This window comes from Antechinus flavipes, chromosome 1 (genome assembly GCF_016432865.1).
Source record: "Antechinus flavipes isolate AdamAnt ecotype Samford, QLD, Australia chromosome 1, AdamAnt_v2, whole genome shotgun sequence".
NCBI lineage: Eukaryota > Metazoa > Chordata > Mammalia > Dasyuromorphia > Dasyuridae > Antechinus > Antechinus flavipes.
In genome coordinates, this window is record NC_067398.1 from 288,049,220 (window position 1) to 288,075,355 (window position 26,136).

The 26,136-nt window shown below is 36.6% G+C and overlaps 1 protein-coding gene across 5 annotated transcripts in view; it reads right to left on the reverse strand.

The window, feature by feature from the left end:
- Positions 1-26,136, reverse strand: part of AUH (AU RNA binding methylglutaconyl-CoA hydratase) — a 203,587-nt gene that overhangs the window by 156,534 nt on the left and 20,917 nt on the right. The gene's annotated exons all lie outside the window — the stretch shown is intronic.

The following is a 26,136-nucleotide window of genomic DNA, read 5'->3' on the forward strand; positions in this document are numbered from 1 at the left end:
TTGGAGCTAAAAGTGAAAGTTGGGTGGAAGGAGCATTTCACAAATGCGAAAAATAGCATATATTGTCTCATATATGTGTGTACATATATCTGTTGCTCAGTGATTTCAGTTGTGCACAACTTTCATGACCCTATTTGGGATATCATTGGCAAAAATACTAAAATAGTTTGTGATTTCCTTTTCTAGCTCATTTTACAAATGAGGAAACTGAGGGAAATAGGGTTAAATGTTTTGCCTGGAGTAATACAACTGCAAAGTTTCTAAGAACAGATCTAAATTCAAGAAGATGCCCAGCACAATCTAGTTGCCCTATATGTATATGCACGTGTGTGTGTATGCATATGCATAAAAATATATACATGTACATGTTTTGTTTATATTTTTCTCTTTCTTTTTTAAGAAAAATTGATAATATGGGAGAAGCAAAGGAATAAAAAAAAAGGCTATAATAAAAATTACCCCCAAAATCTTTAAAAAAAAAAAAAAGTTTCTCCATCAATAGTTGTAAAAACTATGATCAGATTCTCCTCTGTTATTTGGTTATTTTGTGGTATGACCTTTAATATGCAAGGGCTTACATATACATATGTGTATATGTATATACACATACACATATATGTATTGGTAATATATATGTTGTGTGTTTATGTATGAGTGTACACATGTATGTATATTTTTAGTTCATTGTGGCACCGGGTAACAAGATTATAACTTAAACTTGATTTCTGTCGAAGTTCTTTCAAAGTTTTCCCATTAGTTCTTGTTAAAGAACTCAAATGAGTTCATCCCCAAGCAACATAAAGTCTTAGGTTTAGTGAACACTAAGATGTTGGTCCTTTTCCTTCCTTGTCTAGTCTGCTCTCTGATTTACTTTTAACTGATAACATTTTTGACTACTAACAATTTATAACATGATTTAAGATCTAAAAATAAATTGCCCCCTTCTTCTTACTTATTCCCTTGAGATTCTTAAATCTTTTATTCCTCCAACTTATGCTATTATTTTGCCTACCTCTATAAAGTATTTCTTTTGGTATTTTGGAACTACCCTAAGTTCTTAAATGCAAGAGTGGTTTTGAATTTTTTTCTTTTTAATATTATGAATTTAATTTATGATTGCTCAAATTATGAACTATTCTTGAATCTGTAGTATGAATACAACCTGCTCATAAATAATATTTTTTAGATGTGATAGCATTCATATCAGTATTTTATTTATAATTATCAATCAATATTCAAAAGTGATACTAGCATATTCTTTTCTTTCTTTGGATTGTCTTTCCACTGATTTAGCTATGAGAAAACTTATTTTCTCATAAAAAGGATTTTTGTAGAACACCTCTAGTTTTGAGAATAACTTGCATAGGATAGATATCAACTGATAACTAAAAGATTAACAAAAAATCATTTATAAATCCTCCTGAACAATCCAGCTGATTACATTTTCACCAATCCAATGCACTTTTAAAATTCTGAATTTATTTGTATATTTCATCATACAGCTAAAATCCTTATGCAGTGAATTATTTTTTCATTGTCTTTTTCTCTGAAATACAATGAGCAAATTGATCTTTCTGATGTTGATATGGGCAAATTAATTATGAATATGTGATCATAAGGGAGAAAGAGATACCATTCCATTTAGGGACACTCCCCTAGCCTGGTCTGGCCTGTTAATAGAAGGAAAAAAATGCCATTTCCTTGGCTGCTACTGCTGGTCCCCTCCTCAGGGTGGTCTTATTTTTTGAAAGGATGTTACCCTGGTAAAGCCAATCCTCTAAGGATAAATTATAATCTACCTAAATTCATTCCCAAATGATTAACAAATTCTCAACTGGTCATATTCTTCCAGTCCCAGAAATTCTAAAGCCCCACATTACCAAAAGTTTATTCCCATCCTCCTAAATCTAATCCCTTCAATTCTAGTCTTTACCAATTAGAAGATAAGGCCTCTAAGGGTAAAGACTTTTTTTCTGTTAATAAGTATATGTAAGTTCTTAATGTGAATTAAGTTTCCTCCTCTTTCTTCCTTCTTTCCTTCCCAATGAGTCACTCTAAAGCTACGCATCATTTCTAGTGTGTCCTCTAGAAGATCTGGTCCAGAGGTAATAAATTTTCTTTCATCCTGAAACTTTTCCTTAACCCATTCCTTTGATCTTTTGGTTCTTAAAGAGGCATGTCTCCCTCCTAATGATACTGACTCTCAGGTTACCTTTTCCAACAAAAGCTCTATTTTCATTCATTCACTAAGATTCACCAGATTACATGGAAAGGTCTCAATTGTAGTATTAAATGTATTTCAAAATATGAAAATTTCTTTTGAACTGGAGTTCTGAGAAATTAGGAACAAATTTTTGTGGGAATGCAGATATTCTTTTTCTGTTCTGACAACACAGGTTTTTATGTTGTTGAAATTTGTTCCAGCTTTGTCACTTCTCCCTTACTTCCTTCTACTTCTCCAGTAAGTATCATATATTTCTATATTATACTCCTTTTGTGTTTTTATATGTGTCCAAACTCATTTGTCCAGTCCAGGTGAACTTATGATTCACGTGATACACATCAGTCTCATTTCTTCCATGTTTGTAAATGTCAACTCATGTATCTAGGATTCTATAAGAAAGTGATTTCCCTTGTCTTCCTCATTTACACCCTAGAATAGCCCTCCTATTTTTTCTTCTAAGATTAAAGTTTAGCAAAATATGGTCTATGGGACAAATACAATAAACCACATGGCCTATAAGCTAAGAATGTTTTTTTTTTTCACATTTTTAAATGGTTGGAAAAAATAGAATACTAGTTTGTGATATGAAAATTATATTAAAATAATAGTTTAGTGCTGATGAATAAATTATATTGGAACACAATTATATTTATTCATTTATGCTTTGTCTATAGCTGTTAAAAATTGCAATAGAGATCTTAAATGGAGCTCTTATTATTTCTCATTACTACTTAGCACAACATAAATCACAATTCAATAACTATAACTCAATAGCATTTCAAGAGCTAAAACTACTGCCTTTACATAATTACTAATTCGTGTCAAAAGAAGAGAAAACAAATTTGATTGTGATCTTTTAGGGCTCAAGGCTGAGAATGAAAATTTTTCTAACCAATAGGAAACTAACTGAATACTGAATGACTTTGGAAATTCACTTTTGCTATAGACTGGAAATTGCTGATTTAATCTGAAATTACAAGGCAAAATGGCACTTTTTAAATGGAAAGCATAGTACATTAGTCAATTATTCAATGACAACTAAGGTTGTCTGAATCACAAGTCATATTTTACATATGTTCTGTGCTGTCAAAAGATGAAATTTGTAGCTGCTACATTTTCCAAACTCAAACTACAACTTCAACAGTGTTTTTCAGATCTCACTGCAAGTGTAAAAGAAATTTTCATATTCCAAAAACACTTAATGATACACTGAGGACTTCCATTTAACATGCAATTGAAAATGCAAAGTAATTATATACTTATTAAAATTTCATGCTCGTATAGACTGATATCAAGATTTGGCAATACTTGTGTTTAAAGGCAGTAGAGATAATAAAACAATGTCAGTATTTAATATTTATGTGGAAAACATAGTATCTAAATCTTTAATGTAAAAAGTCTTGGTAATGAGGATGATAATAAGAAATTGTGGGGATTTCAACAAAACTCTTTTAGTTCAACCAATAATTAAATCTAACAAGAAATAAACAAGATAATTTAAGAAACTGAACTGAAATTTAGAAAAATTAAATAAAATAAATCTCTTGTGATGGGAACCAAAATGAATTGACTTATTTTTCAGCATGCATGGCATCTTTGCAAAAACTGACCACATATTAGGACATTAAAAACATGACAAACAAAAGCAGAAAATCTTTGATTATATAAATTTGATTGACATACGGATTTTTTTCCCCTAATCCAAAGTTTACTTTCTTTAATGTTTTCAATGCTTTAATGTTCTTCAAGCAAAAGTTACAAATCAAAACCACATGTTATCATTTCTGACTACTTCTATCCTTTGTTTTGTTAAGAATGTTCTCCCTAAGAAGGGACGAATTTATGACCAAAGAAGAACTAGGAAACATTATGAAATGTAAAATAGATCATTTTGATTATATTGAATTTAAACAATTTTGTGCAAATAAAACAATGTACCAAGATTAGAAGGGAAGCAGAAAACTGGGGGGGACAGGGTAGGGGACGGGGAATTTAAAAGATAAGAGAATTGACTCAAATTTATAAGAATACAAGCCATTCCCTTATTGATAAATGGTCAAAGGATATGAACAAACAATTTTCAGCAGAAATTAAAGCTATTTCTAGACATATGAAGAAAAATGGTCTAAATCACTATTGTTTAGAGAAATGCAAATGACAGATTGTCTAAAATTACGGGAAAAGATAATAATAGATGCTCGAGGGAATGTGGGAAAACTAGGACACTAATCCATTGTTGGTGGTGACGTGAATCAGTCCTGAGAGGTATTTATAACTATGTCTAAAGGCAAACTGCTCTATTCTACTAGGTCTGTATTCTAAAGAGATCCAAAAAAAGGGGAAAGAACCCACATGTACAAAAATGTTTGCAGCGGACCTTTTTGTGATGGCAAGAACAGGAAGCTGAATGGATGCCCATCAGTTGGGGAATGGCTAAAAAAATTATGGTATATGAATGTAATGGAATATTAATTTACTATGAGTGATGAGCAGGCTGATTTCAGAAAAGCCTGGAAAGATTTCCCTGAACTAATGCTAAGTGAAATGAGTAGAACACCAAAAGAACATTGTATACATAAACAAGATTATGTGATGATCAACTATTATACTCTTAGCTCTTTTCAACAATAAGTGATTCAAAGCAATTGTGTTGGAAGCTGCAATCTCTAAGCTGATTGGCAAAGCCCAGCAGTGAGATCCAATGTACACAGCACTCATACAGGACCATTTCCTTCTATGATCCTCATTAGTGGACTACTACTTCCTATATTATTTATAATTGGCTTGATTGGCACTAAAACATTATCTAAAAAATCTGGTAACAAAGGGAATTTGGGCAAGTTAACTAGAAACATATCCACATGCATATTTCTGTCCTAATAAAACTAATCACTCACTGAGACAAATGATAAAGGAGAAAACACTATGGAAAGCATTGTCACTATGGGAGAGAATCCAAAGGTCCAAGAAATAATGGTGTTTACCAATTCAGAGTCAGAAAAGATCAGTATACCTAGGAACCAAAAGATGGTTAAAGAATAACTAGGAATTGCCCTAAATGCCTATGTATATGGTTTCAAGTCAGGAATCAAAAAATCCATAGAATTGACAAAGAAGACATAAGTAAACTAACAAAATTCACTGACATTTAACCTTGTGTAACATTTACCTTTCATTATTGACTTCGAGAAATGTAATCAATAAACACAACCATAAAAAACTTACTCAAATGTTAAATGTCAAATGTAGTAACATATAAAGACACATGTCTGAAGACTATGTTGACCTAAAGAAAAGTGTATGATCATGATATAGTATAAACTAAAGCCTCAAGGAGCCGGAGAGAAGTGGGAGCATCACTTCCATCAGTTCCTCATTCAAATTACTTTACAACTCCTGTCTTCCTTTGACACCAACCCTATTCCTCCTGCTCAAGCCCTGCAGAGGCTGGACCCCTGTACAATTGTAATAAACTTGTGATGAAAAATGCCATCCACATTCAGAGAGAGAGAATTATAGAGACTGAATATGGATCAAAGCACAATATTTTCACCTTTTTTTATTGTTGTTTTCTTGCTTTTTCCTCTTATGGTTTTTTTTTTTCTTTTTGATATGATTTTTCTTGCACAGTGTAACAAATATGGAAATATATTTAGAAGAACTGCACATGTTTAACCTATAATGGATTACCTGCTTTCTAGGGGAAGGGGAAAGGGAAGAGGAAAAATTTGAAACACAATATTTTGCAAGGGTGGATATAGAAAACTACCTTTGTGTGTATTTTGAAAAACAGAAAAAAAAAGTTTTCCATAGTACCCTCTGAACCCAGAGACTTTCAACTTTAAGACCTTCAACTCTGGAACTCCTACACTTCATTCTATTTCATTTCTCTCTGTTCTCCCAGTTTTCCTTCTTAGTTCTGAGATCAAAATCAAATTTGTTGGAATCCTAGTGTTAACTCAACTTGAAACAAGGTGATAACTCAAGGGAGATGTTAAAAATCCTAGTGTTAACTCAATGGAATTGATACAATGCTTGTGTTCGCACCTTTAGAGAGTTCATATAAGCAAGAAGTATTTAAGTACTCATTGGAGTTCACACATTTGGGAGATTTCAGGGTTTAGTATGAAATACCCGAATTCACACCTTCCTTGAAGCTCTTAGGGCCAGAGAGCACCATGGGAGAAACTCATAATCCCACTCTCTCATATATAAGAAGCAGACAGAGGCTCTCTTGGGGAGTTCAGCTGAAAAGATTCAGAGTGGAGGAGCGTCAGTTCAGAAGAAGCCACAAGTTGGAGTTGAGCTAGAGCCAAGAGTTACTTCGGAACATTCCCAGGAGTTGGAGAGGAGTACTTCTGGGACAGACACAGAGCACTCTGGGAGATTGAGAGCCAGAAGCCCTCTCTCGGAGGCAAGACAGATTCACTTTTGTGCTGACTGGAAGCTGAAGAAAGCAGAGGCAGAAGCAAAGGACAAAGCTGCAAGAGCTCTTAGAACCAAGGAGAGAGAGAGGCCTTTAAGAAAAACTAACGGGGGTATTTTGGAGGAAGCAATAAAAGATCTGAACTTTTAACCACTGGCTGCATTTGGGTGATTATCACTTTTAACTGATACTAAGGCTGCCTCCAGAAAACCTCCCCAAGAAATCTGCTCTCAGAGAGAACCATTATATTATTTTAAAGAAGAAAACACCACACAAATTAATACTAGAGCACTGCAACTGGAAAAGACACATCAACAACCTCGATGACTTCACTACTAAACTAACTCTTTGATTTCCTAAAAGCAAAAATCATTCACAGACTACCTTCTCACTCTCTTAACATATCCCTCAGTATTTTATAATGAAAATGATGAGGTACAGCTTTTAAGGGATACATAGCAATGAGGAGGTCTCCTGACCTTAAAGTGCTTCTGTTCTAATACTCTGTCAAAGATTCTAAAGTCTTCTAGCCTTAGAATAGTCCTACAAATATTAGTGACTGTCAGGTAGATAATCTGTTGGTCAGTGATGACCAAATTCCTAAGACAGTAGTGAAAAGATCACCCCTTAAACCTACCTATAAGCTATAATATTAGTAAATAAGTAACATATATAAATCTACCTACTTGCTCTTGGTTCTTTGCTAATATCCTTTTGGAATTTAACCTGCTTCAATTGGCATTACAATTACAATAAACTTTGCCCCTTGATTTGGAGATGGTTTCAAGAGTACAAATTCTTTTGAGACACCTCGTGACATCAGTCTGTGATCCCCAACATTTTGGGGTCTCCCTTCTGAACCTCAATATTTGGAGGCAACTTTTCGAGCTAAGACCCCCCCCTTTTTTTCTCCCTCAGTCCTATAGCTGGGATACCCCAAGCAAATGGGAGAAGGCTTGTCTGGGTCGTTGTAACTCCATGCCCAGAAAATTTTCCTTGACACCCAGACTTGGAAATTCTTGCAATTTTTGGCAAAGTTCCTAGAGAATCTTTGCCACCTTTCCACTTTCTCTGGAAAGCCAGAAGAAACAAAGTACTATAGGATGGTTTTTAGCAAAGATGACACAGTCCTCTTTCATGACATTTTGTCTTGAGTGCAGAATGTCTGTGTCATGTGCAGAATGTCTGTGTCATGTTTGTTCTATGAGCTAGATTTTGTTCTCTGGAAAGATTTTAAATGTAACCAGCAAAAAAACAAAAACAAAAACAAAAAACTTCTATGCTATACTTAGAATGCTGGAAAGATTTCTTAACATCCTTGACTCCTATCTCAAAAAGCAAAAAGGCCTAACTTTTTTTCCTGTGAACCCCAGCTCTGGCCAATTTGGAGGCTACAGAAATAAAGTTAGCTAATTAAAGTGAAAATAACACCTTAGCCAATTCTCAAAGTTCTGAGAGCAATGATTAACAAGTTTGGCAGTTAGTCATTTTAAGTCTGCAAGAAAAATTCCTGAAATATTGGAGATATTCTAATATTTTGCTCCATTCTAAAAGGAAAAAAACAAACTAGATAAATAGCTAACCCTTCTTTGACTACTATCTTGTCTGGAGTCCCCTTCTGCTCCTTTGGGAAAGAAAATACCCCAAAGGCATTAAGGAACCATCTCCACTCCATTCTCTGGAGTCCTGAGGATATCTCAATCATGGGGATTGTTAACAAGATCAATATAGCCTCTGTCTGCTAACCCCTCTTATTTCAGATTAAGAAAAGAGAACTCTAAGAAAATGTAGGGAAACTCAAATTCTACCTCACCTGTAGAAATAGGGCAAACAGCAACAGTGAGGGATCTCATGTAACCTTACTCAAACACCTCCCCAACCCAGTTTGGGGGAATGGGATTGAAGTAAGTTGGCATTCCCTGAGTCCTGGCACCTAAAACTACCATCAAAGTGAGATCCTGGGACCAGTCACACCAGTCTTAAGCACCTTCCATTCCAGTTCTGTCCAGCAACTGCCTGGGAAGACGCCAGGTGCTCCTGGCACCATCCAGAATGTGCAAGGTAAGAAAACCAGTCAGCTTCTGCATTTGGTAAGCCTACCATTCTCTTTTTCAGTTGTGGATATTTATTAGCTATGAAATTTATGGCAAATTATTTTATCTCTGTCCAGTTCTCTGATTTGTAAAAAGAAATAGTAATTAATGGTTCTTGTGAATATCACCTGATTGCAAAAGTGCTCAGCATAAAACATGCTATATGAATGTTAACTGCTATATTGTATAAATGAAGCCTTCCCCAGCACTAGGAAGATAATGCATAGAGCAAAAAGAGTCTCTTTCTCTTTCTTCCCCCTTCTCTCCTTCCCTGACTACAGCAGGGATACATAAAAGAAGGGGTGAGAGGGAGAGAAAGAAAATATGTTTAGTTTAGTGAAACTTGATATATGATAGTAAATCTGTTTCAAAAGAGCTCTAATCAAAGCCCACTTAAGAGATATGTAAATTGTAATCTATTTGCATTGACTATTAACAAGATTTTAAGAGTTTGGGAACTTCAGGAAAACAGAAAAGTAGTTCATTGCAACTTTTAAAACTCTGGCAACAAACAGACTGCTTTCAATTATCAAGAGTCAGACTTCTGAGGACCCTATCAGTAAAAACTGACACTTTAACCCTTTCCTGGCTGACAAAAAATAAATGGTTTGTAAGAATTGGAAAATAACCAAAATGACAATTAAGTTTTTTTGGAACATTTAATCAGAATTTGTGGTGTTCTTTTTCTTTAACATAATATAATGGTTCTCTCTGGGAGCAGGTTTCGTGGGGAGGTTTTCTGGAGGCAGCCTTAGTTTCAGTTAAAATCAATAATCACCCAAATGCAGCCAGGTGCTAAGTTCTGATCTTTTATTGTCTCCAATATAGCCCGGTTAGTTTTGCTTAGAGGTCTATCTTTGTGCTTGGTTCCAAGAGCTCCCTCCGAATGTCTCCAAATCCAAAGGTTTGTCCTTCAGCCTCCAGTCAGTCAGGTGGAAAATGGAATTAATCTTTCTTGCCACTGAGAGAGGGCTTCTGGCTGAACTCACTTGACGCTCCTATCTCAATCTAATTCAGCTGAACTCCCTTGACTGGCTCACTGAAGCTCTATTTATGCTCCTTCTCCAAGAGAGTAGGATTATGGGTTTCCTCCCAGAGTACTCTCTGGCCCTAAGAGCTTCCTGCTTATATGAGCTCTCTAAAGGTTGTCAAGCATTATTTTTATCAGTTCTACTTAGTACCTTGTTTCTTCTGGCCCATAACATCTCCTTGTAAGATCAGATCAATCACAATGAACCATGCTAAATTAGAAAATTATTGTCTCTATCAACTCTAATCACTTAATAGTTTGTAAAGATTCCAACATCTCCCTTTTTCTTTTGTTTTAGAACATAAGGTGATCATGACCTCCCTGATTTCTCAAGGAGATGAGAACCCCAAAAAGAAGGTGGTCACGCTCTCCCTGACATCTCAGAAAGGGAGATGAAAACACCAAAGGAAATAGAAAATCAAATTAGATTAACAGGTTTCTGAAGGGGCTCACTTGAAACAGGTATGAAACAAGGTGTACATAAATCCATCAATATGGAAGGCATTACACATAATTACATAAAATATATAAACACAAAGCAATACAACACAGGCTAGTAGTAAGGTAACAAATAACATGAATCAACATGAAAATTTAAGTACTGCAAAAGTCTCATCAACAATTTTTTATCTCAAGGAATGCAATGATTCCTGCTGAAACAGTCTCATCTTGTGTTAGGGAATCCAATGATTCCTGAAGATTTCAAAACTCCTTCAACAGTCTCATTGTCAGCCATGCTCTTTCAGTGTCAGATGTTTCTTAAATCTTCTCCTTTGTTTTGAGGTTTTTCACTTTTTCTGTTTCTTTCTGATGGACAAGGCGAATACGCCTCATTGGCACCCATCTGATTCCTTCTCTACTTGTAAGATACAAGCAAACCATCTTCCCCAAGCAGTTAACCTATCTAATTCCCTTCTATTTACCATTTTTGGGATTTCTCTTCATCATCTGGCAATTTACATTGGAGCTGTTTGCACTGGATACTACCTTGTTGGGTTAAAAGGCCTGTATTCTCCCCAACAGTAATCCTGATTGCTTTTCTGTTGGTCGATAACATCAGAGTCCTAAATTTCTAAAGACTCTCTGGGTGTAACCTCAGCTGCTATCATACCCCACCTATCTTTTGATTGATACCTTGGAGCTGGGCCCTGTCTCTCACTTCTCTGGGTCAATCTACATTCAGAGTCCCAGTGAAAGCCTCGGTTACATTTTAGACATGAGGTTTTGAGTTTTCTCTCACCCTGTCTTCTCATTCTATCTCCATTTCTACAATGAGCTCTCAAAGGCCAACTTTTCCACACTGAAAACATTGATGAGTTTCTCTAGAAGTCCCTTGCCAAGAGGGACCCTGTCTTTCCATGTGTCATCATAGTTTGGGCATAATAAGCATTTGTGCCCACTGTGGCACAGCATCTTATGATCTCCTCTAAAGGAGCACCTTTGTCTAGCACCCATATAATTCTTTTGCAAATCTCATTGGCATTTTCCTTAGCCAGATGTCGGGTCATTATTTCTGTTGCTGCATTGTCTCCAATGGTTCTTATTATAGCTGTTTGCAAACGTCCCACAAAATCTGCAAAAGGTTCATTGGGACCTTTCTCTATTTTTGTGAAAGCTTTACTTCCATCTTGCTGTCCAGGGAGAGAATTCCAGGCTTTTATTGCAGCCTTAGAAATTTGCTCATACACTGTTATGGGATAATAAATCTGTTCTGAATTCTCTCTATACTGACCTTCACCAGCTAGTTGGTCAAAAGTGATTTGTCCAACAGTTCCTGTTTGCCTGTTGCATTGGGCTTAAATCCTACATAATTCATGAAACTCCAAAAGCCACAACAAATTTTGTCCAGGTTCTAAACATGTCTTTGCTATGGATTTCCAGTCATTCGGGGTTAAGATTTCATAACACAAACTATCTAGTAACAGCTTAATATAAGAGGATGTAGCCCCATAAAGAGTGCAACCCTTTTTCAAATCTTTAATTTTTTCCAAATTAAAAGGAGTATATTTTCTCTTTTTGACCTGAAGAGTCAAGCTTTTCAATCACAGGATATGCATATATAAAATCAGATATGTCTTCTCCTTCATTTTTTGCCTTAATTAATGCTTTTTCTAATCTTGTCATATTCTGCTTTACAGGAAAAGCTGACTGTGTTTCTGCCTCTCTCCTTCCCCTTTCTTCCTCCATCTATGAAGGGTTAATTGAGGGGGGAGGGTCATGAGATGTGGAATGATCTAATTCCTCCTGCTGTGAAGTATCACACTCAAAATTGTACTTAACTCCATTCTTATCTGATTCTTCCTGCTTTTCCCCTAGTTTAGTTGGCACCTCTCCCTGCTGCTATTTCTTCTTTTTCCTTATTTTAATACTTATAAAATTTCCTAAAGCCAGTTGTATTAAATTATATGTATTACGTATGTCTTTGGAAATTGAGTTAGGTCCATTTTTATTATAGAATTGACAAAGATCCCGCTCCTACCAATTTCCACTCGTCTGGATCCAATTCCTTTTCCATAGAGAAACAAGGACATATGTGCTTTACAGTTTCTAAAAGTTCAGTGATCTGCTGCAAAATTATAATCAAGCCTTGGCTTTTCATAACTTTGACAATGCTCTCTAAAATTTTCCTTGAACAGAAACAGAAGCCTGTTTTCTAAACATCTGTCCCATCTTAGCTGAAATTCTACTTTAATTCTTCAAAAAAAATTTTACTTTAACTCTTAAAAAAAAATTTCTTTGTTGTACTCACCCTAATTTCTGGGTTGAGGAGACTTTTCCAGTGGATCAGGATCAGAGGCTTTTCCACTGAAATCAGGGCGCCAAAATGTGGTGTTTTTCTTCTTAAAATATAATGGTTCTCTGGGAGAGGGTTTCTTGGGGAGGTTTTCTGGAGGCAGCTTTAGTTTCAGTTAAAAGTAATAATCACCCAACTGCAGCCAGGTGTTAAAAGTTCAGATCGCTTATTGCTTCCTCCAAAATAGCCCAGTTAGTTTTTCTTAGAGGCCTATCTTTCTCCTTGGTTCTAAGAGCTCTTGCAGCTTTGTCCTTTGCTTCTGCCTCTGCTTTCTTCAGCCTCTAGCCAGCACCAAGGTAAAAGTTGTAATGAATCTTTCTTGCCTCCAAGAGAGGGCTTCTGGCTGAACTCACTTGACACTCCCCTCTCAATCTAATTCAGCTGAACTCCCTTGACTAGCTCACTGAACTCGAATTATGCTCTTTCTCTGAGAGAGTAGGATTATGGGTTTCCTCCCAGAGTGCTCTCTGGCCCTAAGAACTTCTTGCTTATATGAGCGCTCTAAAGGTATGAACACAAGCATCGTTTTTATCAATTCTACTTAGTACCTTGTTTCTTCTGGCTCATAACATCTCCTTGAAAGATCAGATCAATCATACTGAACCATGCTTAATTAGATAATTATTGTCTCTATCAACTCTAATGACTTAATAGTTTGTAAAGATTCCAACAAGAATTTAGGAAATTTCATTAACTAAAATTAAGTCAATTTTAAAATCTGTCCTATCTCAATTTTAAGAATTGTCTTGTTTTCTCCCTAAAACAAGGGAAACTAATAAAAATACTCTTTGAGTGTAGAGGGCCGGAACTCTGGAGAACTATACTTGAAACAAGGTATTAACTCCATGGAATTGATGAGATGAAGGTTCTTTAGTTCACATATATACTTAGTACTTAGTATGGTGATGTAATGGCTCTCTAGTTCACACATATTCAATAAGCTTTAATGATGTAATTGTACTAAGGCAGGGATCCTCAAACTACAGCCCGAGGGCCACATGCGGCAGCTGAGGACGTTTATCCTCCTCACCCAGGGCTATGAAGCTTCTTTATTTAAGGCCCACAAAACAAAGTTTTTGTTTTTACTATAGTCCGACCCTTCAACAGTCTGAGGGACAGTGAACTGGCCCCCTATTTAAAAAGTTTGAGGACCCCTGTACTAAGGTATATAAGGACTGAAAACTGTATATGAGACATTCCATTTTTTGATCATCAGCCTTCGTGGCTCCCCTACCTCCTGCACTCCTGCACTCCTACACTAAGATCAAGGCTGATCCAGAGGTCTTCCTGAAATCTAGTCCAAACATTACATTTTGGCGCTCAAACATGGACATAAGGATCTACACTCAACAGCTTGACTGATGTGATCATAAGTTCAGTGGAGAAGTTCCTGTGACCAGAAAATGGGGTGAGTAAACTAGTCGCTTTTGTTTTTCAACTAAAATGGGGCAAATACGAAAAAAAGAGCCTTTTTCCACCCAAAGGAAAGTATGTAGCAAGCATAGTTAGATTAATAAAGGAGCAAGGTTTGTTGGTAAATTGAAAGCAAATCATTGGACTTTTTGATACATTAGAATATACGTCTCCATGGTTCTCTGAGGAAGAAAAATTAGAGCCAGAAAAGTGGAAACTAATGGGAGAGCAACTAATTGAATATCACAATAATAATGGTCCAGATTCAATTCCTAAGGAAACATTCTATATATATCACAATATAATTGGCCTTAAGGAATTAATTTCTAAAAAAAAAAAAAAGCAAAGAAAGGAAAAAGGAAAAAGAGCAGGAGAGGGATGCTACTGACAAAGAAGCTGAAAAGCATGAAGAAATGGACAAGAAAGGAGTCAAATACAGTACTATTGAAATTAAGGAGTGTGGTGCTTCTCAATCAACATCACCCATGCAGCAGCTTTGTTCAACCCCCTCTGACATGATTGCAAAAGGCATTAATTAAAGCTAAAGGATACATCTGATTTAAGAAAAAAAGCATACCCTGTTATTGAAAAGTTTGACTCCAGGTCAAGAAAGAAAAAATACAATCCTTTTAATTTGAAAATTATTGAAGATAAGAAAAAGGCTTGTAGTCTTTATGGGTCTACATCACCTTACATTAAGATGTTATTAGACAATTTGGCTTTTGAAATTTTAATCCGATGATTGGAAATTTATAGCAAGGACATGTTTAGAACCTGGACAAAACTTGTTGTGGCTTTCGGAGTATAATAAACTCTATAGACTACAAGTCCAACAAAATAGGCAACCTGGAGTTAATATACCAGTCACCCTTGATCACCTAGCAGGTTTAAGTCTTCATGCAGATACTTTAGCACAGATTAATTACCCTATAACAGCATATACGCAAATTGTTGCTCCTATCAAAGCATGGGGTATCTTCCCAGGAAAAAAAATAGAGGGGAAACCTTCACAAAAATAGCACAAATGAACCCCTTGCTGATTTCATGGAACAGCAGATAGCTGTCATATGAACTATTGATGAAAATGTAGCAACAGAAATTATGATAAGGCAACTTGCTAAAGAAAATGCTATTGAGGTCTGTAGAAGAATTATACTAGGAGTATACAAGGATGCTCCTTTATATGAGATCATAAGACATTGTGCCACAGTGGGCACAAATACCTTTTATACCAACACTATGATGCAGACTTCTCAAGATCTGATCATGGGAAGACAGGGTCCCTTTTGGCAAGGGACTTCTAAAGAGACTCATCAATACTTTCAATGTAGCAAAGTGGGGACAGGGTGAGAGAACAAGACCCAAAATCCTATGTCCAAAATGCAATAGAGACTTCCATTGGGCATCAGAATGTAGAATGACTCAGAGAAATGGTAAACAGGAAGCGGGGCCCAGCTATAGAGCCTCAGGCAAAAACACTTGGAGTATGATGGCAGCGTATGTTACACCCAGAAAGTTTTTAGAAGTTCAGTACTCTGATATGATCAATGAGCCAAGAATGAACCTGATGGAAGAAAGAGATTACAATTGGGGAGGATAGAGTTGTATGCAGCTGGGACGACTGAGATATGCCCTGGAAAGGTGAAAAATGTCTTTGTCCTGCCTATAAATCCTTTGCCTACAGGCAAAATAGGTTTGATCACTTCACCTCCTGAGACTGTTTACAAAACAGTGTCCAATCATACACTGATTTGGGAAACTGAGGAATGTGTAACTAATATCCCAGTCACTAATACAGGTAAACAATGTGTGATTTATTACCCAAGAGAAAAAGTAGCATCAGGTTTACTGATACACACTCCTGATAGGAAACTTGATGATATTTACTCAGATTTTGACTCCCAATAACAGAATCCAGAAATATTCCAGACTGCAGCTGTTACAGTTGACTGACCTATGCTCATTATGTAAATGGCATACCATTGAAAGGATTGGTAGACACAGGTACAGATCGTACAGTCATTATAGGTGACAACTGGCCCAGTCATTGGCCAAAGATTAAGGCAGACATCAATATGTCTGGCATAGGAGGATCAATAGCAGCTGAAGTTTAGTGCTACCGCTTTGAGATAGATATTTGAATGTGAAACAGGAGATTTTATTTCTCTTGTAGTAGAAAAAAATCCCCATTAATCTATGGGGAAGAATTATCTTACAACAGTTAGGATTACAAATGAATACTTGTTTTTTAGTCAAGGCTGCTATTGAAGGCCTGCCTGAACTCTCACCTATTCCCATTCAATGGAAAACTGATACACCAGTGTGGATAGAACAGTGGCCCTTAGCAAGTGATAAAATTCAGGCCTTAGATATAGTACAGGAGCTGAAGTGGAAGGACACCCCTCTGGACCATGAGAAACATAATGTTGAAACCCTGTACTTAGAAGTATGTTACTAGCTCTCCACACCCTAATGTAAATGGTATTTTTACACTCCCAGATGTGCTGCCCTAAAAAACCTAAGACCTTGACAACTTGATAACCAAAGAAATATTGTCTTATTGCCTATCTGGGAATGTCACCCTTAGTGTGATCATTTTTGCCTCTTGTCTAGGATGAAATTCCTTTAGTATGATAAATGTATTAGGGAACTTTTATGTTTCTTTCTATAAATATGTGTCTGAAATCGCTTGACACTGACTCCTCTGATCTGGTGGGGTTCAGTCACTAGCTAGCAATAAATACTCTTAAATTTACATTATTTTGGCTGTCCTGTATTTTCTCTCATCTGGGAATTTCAGAGCAACTTGACCAAGGACACTTGCAACGTTCTCTAAGTCCTTGGAATTACCCTGTATTTGTTGTAAAAAAGAAATCTGGAAAAATGGAGGATGTTGACTGATTTGAGAAAAGTAAATGAACAGATAGAAACTATGGGAACCCTTCAGCTTGGATTTCCATCTCCTACTCAACTGCCTAGAGAATGGCTTCTTTGGGTTATAGATATTAAGAATTGTTTCTATTCTATCCCTCTAAATAAGGAGGATATGAAAAGATTTGTCTTTTCAGTACCCAGCGTTAACTTAGCTGAGCCTTATAAAAGATATGAATGGACAATTTTGCCACATGAAGTGAAAAATAGTCCTTCTATATGTCAAATGTATGTTGCTGCTGCTCTTTCTCCAATAAGAAAAGCATTTCCAAAAGTTATATTATTACATTACATGGATGATATCCATGTTAGAAGCATGTCTACAAAAGACCATAGAAATACTAAGGAACTACAAATTGCATATAGCTCCAGAAAAAATTCAAAAGCATGCTCCTTTTCAATATTTAGGATATGGAGTATATCCTAAGATGCTTACAGTATAAAAACTTTCTTTAAGAACAGAGAAATTGAACATCTTAAGTGACTTTCAGAAACTGATAGGAGATATCCAACAGATGTATCCAGTGTTAGGTTTAACCACCTATCAATTACAACCATTACATGACATTTTAAGAGGAGACACTACTTTAAACTCACCACACTAGTTTACAAAAGAAGCTCAAGAGGCTTTGAGAGAAGTTGAACTGGCTTTATCCAATGTGGTTGAAAGATTACTCAAAAACCCTTGGAAATATCAGTTTTTCCTACAAAAGAGGCATCCACAGCAGTCCATCAAGGAGACAGTGTGATAGAGTGGGTGAACCTCCCAGCACAACCAGAACAAAGCCTTACTCCTTACCCAGTGCTTTTGGCTAGAATTCTAAAGGCCATTAAGCGAGTACTACAATTATCTAGGATAAGACCTCACAAGATATACACCTTTTATACTAATGCACAAATGTTGTAAAACATGTTGTAAAACCATCCCAGAGTGGCAAATTTTATTGGCCACAGCTACAAATCTTACACACGGGTCTCCATTAAAGATAACCTGGCTATTACATAATTGGCCATAGATTTTTGAAGAAAAGGTTTCTAAGGTTCCTCTTAAAGGACCAATTATGTTTATAGATGCATCCAAATATAACATTTATGCTCTATATTCTCATGACTTAACTGTAAAGAGAATAGTCAGAATTCCTTTTCAGTCCACTCGGCAGAATCAATTATATGCAATCATGGTAGCTTTTACTTATCATATAAGAGATGTAAATATAATATCTCATTCAGCCTACTCAGGAGATGTGGTCCAAAGAATTGCCACAGCCCAAATAAAATTTGTAGCCTCTAATATATATCAGCTTTTTAAGGAACTTCAAGAGTAAGTGAGAGGATTTCCAGTTCCTATTTTTTATGGAAATTCAAAGGCAAATAGCCTACTAACTATGCTGGCCAATACTCCTTTATTTCAAGAAGCCCAAGAATCTCATTCTAAATATCATCAGACTGCTCGAGCTTTACATTTGCAATTTGGGAGAACAAAAGAGGAAGCTAGGAGCATAGTGAAAGCCTGTACAGCTTGCCTTCCTTTCCACACTCCTATGCTACCTCCAGGGAAAAACCCTCGTGGTTTGAGACACAATGAAATTTGGCAAATGGATGTGACCCTTTAAGAATCTTTTGGTTGTCTGTCTTTTATCCATGTTGTAGTAGATACCTGAACAAGATTTACTTTTGCAATATTAGCAGCAAAAGAGACCGCCTGAGTGGTCACTGAATTCCTTATACAAGCATTTGTCATTATGGGTGTGCCACAAGCAATAAAAACAGATAATGGACCTGCATATACTTCTAAACATTTTGTACACTTTTTTGCACTTTATCAGATTTTACATACCACTGGCATACCTTTTAATCCTCAAGGGCAGGCAGTAGTAAAGAGGAGAAACAGAGACATCAAGACACTCTTCCAAAAACAAAAGAAAGGGGGAGTCACAAGTAACCCTAGAGAATTTTAAATTAGTCTCTTTACACTATTGTTATGGACCAGAACTTGAAACAAGATGCCAAGTCACTAGAATTGATAGAGACAATACTTATGTACTTAGTTCACACCTTTAAGAGAGTTCACACATTAGAATTCACATCTTTAGAGAGCATATATAAACTAGGAGCCTCAACTAGGATTGACTTTGGGAGATTCACAAGTCAGAACCCACAAGCCCACTCTCTGGCAGGTGGAGTCAGATTCATTCCAACTTTCACCTTTGTTCTGGCTGGAGACATTGGGAAGACGAGAGGCTGAAGCTGGCAGAGGCAAAGGACTAGCAGCAAGAGCTCTCGGAACCAAGGAGAGAAATAGGCATTTAAGAAAGCTAACCGGGCCCAAGGAAGGAGCTAATACTTGGAAGGAAAAAAAATGAAGGATCTGGACTTTAACTCCTGGTGGCATTTGAGGTTACTTTGAACTGAAATGAAGGCTGCTCCCAGAAGCCCCTCAAGAAACTTGCTCTCAGAGAATATTATATCTTAGAGAAGAACACTGTACACTATTAATGTTTTTATTTTTGACAAAGATGCACTGACTCCAGCAGACATATTTTATAACCTGCTGGAAGGGAGTGTCCAGTGTGAGCTGCTCCACTATCTTTAGATAATCACTAGGTGATATGGAATGATCCAAAAAGTGGTGAATGGAAGGGACCAGATAGGTTAACTGCTTGGGGGAGGGGGTTTGCTTTTATCTCTACAGATGGAGAAGGAATCAGATGGGTGTCAACGAGCCGTATTCACCTTGTGCAAAACAGAAAAGACCCTTGAAACAAAGGAAAAGACCCAAGAAACATCAGGTGGTTCCATTTCTGACTATATGTGCCACTAAAAAAGCATGGCTGTTAACAACTCTCTCATGAACATCGAAAATTGTCAATGCGACTGTTTGTTGGACTTCAAAACTTGCAGGAATCATTGAATTCTCTGACATATGAAATAATGGACAATTGGTTTTAGACTATCTCTTAGCTGCTGAAGGAGGTATATGTGTGATTGTTACTTATATACCCTCCTTCTAGAACTTATAGACATATATAAGTCCTTATGTTGTTTGTTACATTACTACTAGCCTGTGTTATATTACTATGTGCTTGTGTAATACCCCCCATTCTAATGGATTTATGTACATCTGTTTCAAGTAAGACCCTTCAGTCCAGAGGAAACATGCTAAAAATATCTGGTTTGGCATTCTCACCCCCAGACAAGCCAGGGAGGACATGATCACCTCCATTTTGGTGTTTTCACTTCTCTTTCTGAGAAATCAGGGAGGATGTGACCGCCTGTGTTTTAAAACAAAAGAAAATGGGAGATGTAGAGGGCTGGAACTTTGGAGAAGTATACTTGAAACAAGGTGTTAACTCAGTGGAATTGATGAGATGATAGTTCTCTAGCTCACATATATACTTAGTACTTAGTATGGTGATAGAATGGTTCTCCACACATATTCAGTAAGCTTTAATGACATAATTGTACTAAGATATATAAGGACTGAGAAGGATTGTACATGAGACATTCCATTTTTTGACCATCTTCTTGGTGGCTCCCCTACCTCCTTCACTCCTGCACTAAGATCAAGGCTGGTCCCAAGGTCCTCCAGAAAGCTAGTCTGAACATTACACCTGAGAACTTCTAAAGCCACAACAGCTGGGGACAGAATAAATTTAATAATAAAAGTAGGTGGAAAGCTTATTTAGCCTTGTTAATCGCATTTTATAACATTTTGTATATGTAATTTAAGTAAGTAGGTATTTTCACTTTTGCTAGAAAATTAAATGCAAATTAAAAACTAAGGTAAAAATACCTACTTCCCTAAATTACATATATGTAATTTAAGTAAGTAGGTATTTTCACTTTTGCTAGAAAATTAAATGCAAATTAAAAACTAAGGTAAAAATACCTACTTCCCTAAATTACATATACAAAATTACTTAGGCTATTATTTAGGAAAATTTTTAAATTGTAAACTAAGTTATTTGGAATTATTGTCATCATGTTAAATCTAAAATTGGTAATTACTGTGTGGGGAACAAGAGAAATGAAGTGAAAATCTTATCAGTTCACCTCCAAGTATGAGGAAGTGTAGCATTTTTTTCTCCTTTCACAGAGTTGGAAGTATCAAACAGTACAACCCATGAAAACAATAGCAAACTCAGTTCTTTCTCTGTCCCTTAATTTATAAGCTTGCCAGTTTTCTTGAAACCATCAAGGTAAGCAAAGTCATTAGCCCTGAGAAATGAGCCTGTTTAGAATGTATAGTTTCTAAACAAGCAATGTGTTTAGTAAGAATCTACATATTAAATAAAATCTCCTATATGTCAAAGTCCTGGTAAACTTTTAAAAATAATGTTACCTATCCCTAAGCTTCATTTAATAGAATTTGATATTAGAGATAAAATCTCTGGAGACTGTAACTGATATTCTTTTGAGTTTTGAAATTGATTGCCTATTCACTAAGTCAGTAACCCACCATTCGAGAAAAATGCCGTTAAGTTACTCAGAGGAATGACTTCCTGAATTGTCATAGGTGGACATCTTATCTGTGCAAAAACTGGGAGGACAACCTTTAGCCTCCGCTCAAGGTCAGATCCTTTTGGTTAAGTTTCTCAGTTCTGTTTTCTTGTTTCCCACCTGATTATTGCTGAGTCTGGCTATGAGATGGAACTGTTACTGCATGATTTGGTTGTCAAACAGATATAAGGTTGCTTTATCCTATCATGTATGTGCTCTTAAGCTGAAAGATCTGTTCTGATGCTATTATAACCATGTCCCTGTTTTTTCCTCTTATAGCAAATTTCTATTATCAGGGCAAATGACCATTTGCCATGAAGCCCATGAGCCCAATACAAGTATCCCAAGGGACACAATGGTTTTCTACCTTAGATTTTAAAGATGCTTTCTATTCCAAACCTTTGCATAAAGACACACAATTTCTTTTTATCTTTGAAGGGAGAAAATCCAGGTTAACATAATCCCTATCAATTAACATGGGCAAACATGTCCATAATATAGAGACAGCTGAAGGCTTCCCTGACAGCACCTACATTTTTGGATAGGCACTGGCTATCTAGTATGTAGATGATTATCTTGATCTGCAGTCCCACCTAAGAGGATTCTCTGGCTGCAGCCATAAAGACCCTTAACTTCCTAGCCTTCCAGGGCTATGAAATTTCTTTGTCTAAAGGCCCACATTGCTCATTAGTCTATTAAGTATTTGAACTTCCCTTTTGTTCACAGCAGAGAGAAAGCAATCTTATCACAACCTGAACCTTCCTCAAAAAAGCAACTGTGTACTTTCCTGGCTATGGATGGATTTTGTAGGATTTGGTTACCCATTTGGGGTTATTGCCAAGCCCCTCTATTCTTCTATTCCAGCCCCTGACATAATTCCCCTGAAATGGCGCCCTGATCAGGGCAAGGCTTTTTAAGACTTTGAAAGTTAAACTAATCTCTTCCCCAGTTTTAGCCCTGTGTTGATGAAAGGTCAGGTCCTAGGGGTCCTGATTCTTGACTCAATCCCTGGGACCTTATCTCAGACCCCTAGCTTATTTCTCAAAAAAAACTGGTGTCTTTAAGGTAACCCACCCACTTTACAGCAGTGGCTACCATAGCCCTTCTAATTGAGGAAGCCTCTAAATTTTTCCTAGGCCAATCATTAGAGATTCTAATACCCTACCAGGTTCAGAGCATTTTTGCCCTCATCAGAGCTTTAGAATTCGGGAAAGGAATAAGAGTGAACATCTGTATATCCATCCAAATATGCCTTTCATATTTTGCATACTCATGGGGCTACATGGAAAGAAAAGGGAATTTTGACAGCCAAATATTCCTCTATTAAGTATGCAGGGGAACAATTACTGCAAGCTATCCATGCACCTAGAGAAGTTTCTGTTATATTATATACAGGATTTCAGAAAGGTCTGGAGAGACTTACATGAATTGATGCTGAGTGAAATGAGCAGGACCAGGAGATCATTATATACTTAAATAACAGTACTATATGATAATCAATTCTGATGGATCTGGCCATCTTCAGCAATAAGATGAACCAAATCAGTTCTAATGGAGCAGTAATGAACTGAACTAGCTACACTCAGCGAAAGAACTCTGGGAGATGACTAAGAACCATTACATCGAATTCCCAATCCCTATATTTTTGCCTGCCTGAATTTTTGATTTCCTTCACAGGCTATCTGTACTTTTGGAGTCCGATTTTTTTTTGTACAAAAAGCAATGGTTTGGTCATGTATACTTATTCTGTATTTAATTTATACTCTAATATATTTAACATGTATCGGTCATCCTGCCATCTAGGGGAGGGGGTGGAGGGAAGGAGGGGAAAAATTGGAACAAAAGGCTTAGCAATTGTCAATGCTGTAAAATTATCCATGCATGTAACTTGTAAATAAAAAGCTATTAAAATTAAAAGAGAAAAGAAAAGAAAAACATTATGTACAGGACAACAGAGGGGCATTCACTTCAGGCCAAGGAAAAGAGACTTGCAGATTCAGCTGGCCATGCTACTGTCTGTTTATCCCTCACCATGGCACCTTTAATTCCCCAGCTCCCAGACTCCTTCATTGCATCATAGTTTAGGAACAAGCCCTAGATAAAAAAAGGAGGTATACTCTTTTCCCCTCTGGGTGGTTACAAATACCTTCAGGTCAACTTCTAATCCCAGAGGCCAGTCAATGGAAACTCTCTTTGGCCTACACCAAGCAACTCATTTGAAAAACAAATGCTTTCCAATCCCTTGTAAAACCCATTTTCATGGTCACAAGCTAGGAGGAACAATGAATTAAACAGATCTATCAGAACTGCCCATTGTGCCCAAGTAAATTCTGAAAGGGCTATTAAACCCCCCATCCAGAAACCTATCTGGAGGATGGATACATATTAGGGGAAGACTGGCAGATTTGCTAAAGGAGATCAAACTCATTTTAGATTAATTATTATCTCCAATCTGCATGTCATCCTCTCTACCCAGTGGTTAATACCTTTTAAACATTACAGTGCTTGCACCTTAGGGCACCTGAGCATTTCTTTCACTATTATGCCACTATTCTACCCATTACTTCTCTTCCTTGGAGGAAACAAAAGCAGGAAATAGGGAAAATGTTCTCTGGGATTTATCCTAAGAAAACTGGGTAAGAGACATTCATGATAGCCTTGTCTCTTCCGCTAGACTACTGCCCCTATACTGACTTCACTTTGTTATTCTTTTTTTTTGTTGTTCATGTTGGGCCCTTCATTTTTAACCTACATGTGACATTTGTTTCCTCCAGACTCCAAGCTATGAACTTTCAATTACTTGTTCAACCTGAATATCATTAGCTAATAGCTCTACACTCTTTATCAACATGAAGCAGCTTCAGAAGATGAGATCTCAATCACTTTATCCCAAATAAATTTGGGGTTCAAACTATTTAAGAGGGGAAAAATAATGGGGCACAGCTTCTAGGTCAAACATAGCAGTGAGGAGGTCCCCTGACCTTAGGGTGCTTCTGTTCTAACAATTTGTCAATGATTCTAAAGTCTTCTGGCCTTAGAATATTCCTACAAACATTACTGATTGTCAGATAGATAATCTGTTTGTCATTGAGAATCAAGTTCCTGAGACAAGGGTAAACAGACTACACCTCAAACCTACCTATCAGCCATAAAATTAGTAAATAATACAAAGCTCTGATCTAACTTTGTCCTATAAATCTATCTTCTTGCTTTTGGTTCTTTGCTAAAATCCTTTTGAAACTTAGCCTGCTTCAATTGGCATTACAATTACAATAAGCTTTGTCCTATGACTTGGAGATGGAATTAAGCCTACAAATTCTTCGAGACACCTTGCAACACTGACTACACTGTGATCCCCAACATTGAGGTCTTCCTTTTGAACTTCAACAAAATGGCCCTTCTCCTTACCCAGATTTACCCTATTATATGTATCTTTGATCTTTTCATCTCCTGTACTCTCCAAAAAACTGCCCTTTCATTTACCTCAACTCTGTTTTTAATATTCAACCATACCCCAATATTGTACACCCTCTTAAGATTTTAGTTCTTTATAAAATTTTTTTCTTTTAATTTCATATTAAGGTGAAACATCTTCCTCTCTTTTCTTGATTTTTTCACTGTTGAATTTTATGTACTTCTACAACAGACTGATTTTTTTTCAATTCTCCTTAGTACATTTCAGATAAGAGTGAATTTCATCTGAAGCCCATTCTCCCAAGCCCTTTCTCAATATTTGTATGCTTTTTTTTTTTTTGCAACTCAATTATGAAAAATGACAAGTTCCACCACCTTTTTCCTCCTTCCAATTCTGGTGCCCTCTTTTCATCATGTAATGCCAGAGAAACTGAGGCAGGAGAAAGATTAGAGAGTTTTTAATATTTTATTAATTGAAGAGCATAATTGACTGGACAGGACTCTTGTCTCAAAGTATCTAGTCAGACAGAGATTAGAGAACAATTCAATAGTTTATTAAATGGAGAGATATTCTGGGACCAATAGATCCATGTTGGTCCCAGGACTGGACGAGACTATCATCACAAAGAATCCAGCATTCAATGTGAGTTCTTAATGACATATATAGCCATATGGCTCAACTATAGGGGTAGACCAAAGCAGGAGCAGAGTCAGAATACTGAGAGTGGGAAGTTACAGACAAAGAAGGGGACAGACACGGGAAACTTTCTTCACAGACCCATTTGGCTCTGTCAGGATCAGGGAAGTGGCTATAAATTCTTACTAAAAGCCAGAGTCAGGATGTCTGAATAAACAGAAGTAAATTCTTGAGGACCAAAGGAGTCAGGAAGTCTGAATTCCCCCTTATCTTGCGTCTTACATTAGCAATTTATAACCTTAAAGCAAATGGTAATGGATCAGAGGGGAGGGGTGGAGGGGGGCTTACAACTAAGGGGATGAGGCAGAAGAGTTAAGGAAACTGAGTCAGGACAGTTAAAGAGAACTGTGGCACAACATTCAACCTTTCTCGTTTCTCTTTAAAACTTATGGATAGAAATAATAGCTCCATAGCATCCCCCTTTTAAAATTTAACTCCTTTAATGTCATTTGAAGACATGAAAGTTATGAAGGAATATTTGTTTTTATTCTCCCTTACCCATTATTATTTACCAACACATCATCATGCATTTTCTTCTGACTGAAAAGTTTTTCTATATTGCACTTGACTTTTTGTATTTTAATATTTTTCCTTACCTCTGACCTTTTATAAAT